This window comes from Sapajus apella, unplaced genomic scaffold (assembly GCF_009761245.1).
Source record: "Sapajus apella isolate SASKATOON/1434 unplaced genomic scaffold, GSC_monkey_1.0 scaffold36, whole genome shotgun sequence".
NCBI classification, from domain to species: domain Eukaryota; kingdom Metazoa; phylum Chordata; class Mammalia; order Primates; family Cebidae; genus Sapajus; species Sapajus apella.
Genome location: NW_022436976.1, coordinates 21,262,542 through 21,265,442, shown reverse-complemented (window position 1 = coordinate 21,265,442; position 2,901 = coordinate 21,262,542). Strand labels below are relative to the sequence as shown.

Here is a 2,901-nt window from a genome sequence, read left to right as displayed (position 1 = left end):
ATTCTCGTTGGTTTCGAAGAACATCTTTATTTCTGTCTTCATTTCATTGTTTATCCAGTCAACATTCAAGAGCAAGTTGTTCAGTTTCCATGAAGCTTTGTGGTTCTGGGTTAGTTTTTGAATTCTGAGTTCTAACTTGATTGCACTGTGGTTTGAGAGACTGTTTGTTACGATTTCCGTTCTTTTGCATTTGCTGAGGAGTGATTTACTCCCAATTATGTGGTCAATTTTAGATTAGGTGTGATGTGGTGCTGAGAAGAATGTATATTCTGTGGATTTGGGGTGGAGAGTTCTGTAAATGTCTATTAGGTTTGCTTGGTCCAGGTCTGAGTTCAAGTCCTGGATATCCTTGTTAATTTTCTGTCTGGTTGATCTGTCTAATGTTGACGATGGGGTGTTAAAGTCTCCCACTATTATTGCGTGGGAGTCTAAGTCTCTTTGTAAGTCATTAAGAACTTGCCTTATGTATGTGGGTGCTCCTGTATTGGGTGCGTATATATTTAGGATCGTTAGCTCTTCTTGTTGCATTGATCCTTTTACCATTATGTAATGTCTCTCTTTGTCTCTTATGATCTTTGTTGCTTTAAAGTCTAATTTATCAGAGATGAGAATTGCAACTCCTGCTTTTTTTGCTCTCCATTTGCTTGGTAAATCTTCCTCCATCCCTTTATTTTGAGCCTTTGTGTATCCTTGCATGTGAGATGGGTTTCCTGGGTACAGCACACCAATGGGTTTTGGCTTTTTATCCAATTTGCCAGTCTGTGTCTTTTGATTGGGGCATTTAGTCCATTTACATTTAGGGTTAATATTGTTAAGTGCAAATTTGATACTGCCATTTTGGTGCTAGCTGGGTGTTTTGCCCTTTAGTTGAGCTGGCACTTGTTGTTCCTTTATATGTGTAGAGCCTCTTTCAGGAGCTCTTGTAGAGCTGGCCTGGTGGTGACGAAATCTCTGAGTACTTGCATGTTCCCAAAGGATTTTATTTTTCCTTCACTTATGAAGCTTAGTTTGGCTGGATAGGAGATTCTGGGTTGAAAGTTCTTTTCTTTAAGGATGTTGAATGTTGGCTCCCACTCTCTTCTGGCTTGTAGGGTTTCTGCTGAGAGATCTGCTGTGAGTCTGATGGGCTTTCCTTTGTGGGTAACCCGACCTTTCTCTCTGGCTGCCCTTAGTATTTTCTCCTTCATTTCAACCCTGGTGAATCTGATGATTATGTGCCTTGGGGTTGCTCTTCTTGACGAATATCTTTGTGGTGTTCTCTGTATTTCCTGGACTTGAATGTTTACCTGCCTTGCTAGATTGGGGAAGTTTTCCTGAATAATATCCTGAAGAGTATTTTCCAGCTTGGATTCATTCTCTGTGTCGCATTCCGGTATGCCTATCAAACATAGATTAGGTATTTTCACATAGTCCCACATTCCTTAGAGATTTTGTTCATTCCTTTTTACCCTTTTTTCTCCAGTCTTGCCTTCCCGTTTTATTTCATTGAGTTGATCTTCGACCTCTGATATCCTTTCTTCTGCTTGGTCAATTTAGCTGTTGATAGTTGTGCATGCTTCGTGAAGTTCTCGTGTTGCGTTTTTCAGCTCCATCAATTCACTTATATTCCTTTCTATTTTGTCCATTCTCGTTAGCATTTCGTCTAATCTTTTTTCAAGGTTCTTAATTTCTTTGCATTTGGTTAGAGCATGTTCTTTAAGTTCACAGAAGTTTCTTACTACCCACCTTCTGAAGTCTGATTCTGTCATTTCATCACACTCGTTCTCCCTCCAACCTTGTTCCCTTGCTGGTGAGGAGTTGTGATCCCTTGTAGGAGGAGAGGTGTTCTGGTTTTGGGTGTTTTCATCATTTTTGTGCTGGTTTCTTCCCATCTTTAAGGATTTATCCATGTGTCGACTTTGTAGTTGCTGGCTTTCAGATTGGGTCTCAAATCTTTCAGATTGACGTTCTGTTTGTTGATGATGAGGTTATTTCTGTTTCTTGGTTTCCTTCTGACAGTCTGGCCCCTCTGCTGTAGGTCTGCTGAGGTTCTTTCCAGGCCCTGCCTGCCTGGGGTTCACCTGCAGCGGCTGCTGAACAGTAAGGGTTGTTACCAGTTTTCTTCTTCTGCTATCTTTGTCCCAGAAGGATACCCGCCTAGTGTCAATCTGATCTCTCCTTTATGAGGTGTCTCTTTGGATATAAAGGGGTCAGGGAGCTGCTTGAGGAGATGGTCTCTTCTTTGTAGGAGCTCAAATGGTGAGCTGTGAGCTCTGTTGTTGTTCATTCAGAGCTGCTGGGCAGGTACGTTTAGGTCTGCTACAGCAGAACTCATAAACTGCTTTTTGTTCCCAGGTGCTCTGTCCCAGAGATTTAGGGCTTTATTTATGAGTTTGCATTATGCTGCTGCCTTCTTTTTTTTTTCCTTCAGGCCTGCCCTGCCCAGCAAGGAGGCAGCCTAGTCACTGTCTGCCTGTAGAGGCTTTGCTGAGCTGCTGTGGGCTCCACCCAGCTGCCTTGTGAGCTTCCCTGCAGTCCTGTTTATATGGGTGTAGTTAGAACTGCTTTGGCGATGGTGGCCTGCCTCTGTTGAGGCGAAGTCTCTCTGCTGTGGCGGGTTGCCTTGGCAACGGCGGGCTGCCTCAGCATTGGCTGACTACCTCCGTAGTGGTGGGCTGCCTCGGTAATGGCGGACGCCTCTCCCCCACAGAGCTGGACTGTCCAGGGTTCAGCTGCGCTTGCTGTGAAACTCTCAATCCAGAGTTTCTGGTTGCTGTTCTTTTGTGGGGGTGGGACCAACCGAGCCTGATCGCCTGGCTCCCTGCCTCAGAGCCTTTTTTAAGTTTGTGTTCCAGTCGCCTGTTGAAGAGGCGCTGGGTCTGTTTGTTTTCCCCTGCAGCCACTCACTGCGCTGGCTTAAAC

The 2,901-nt window shown here is 44.3% G+C and overlaps 1 protein-coding gene across 2 annotated transcripts in view; it reads left to right on the top strand.

The window, feature by feature from the left end:
* The window catches only part of CACHD1 (cache domain containing 1), a 228,469-nt gene that overhangs the window by 207,447 nt on the left and 18,121 nt on the right, over positions 1-2,901 (top strand). The gene's annotated exons all lie outside the window — the stretch shown is intronic.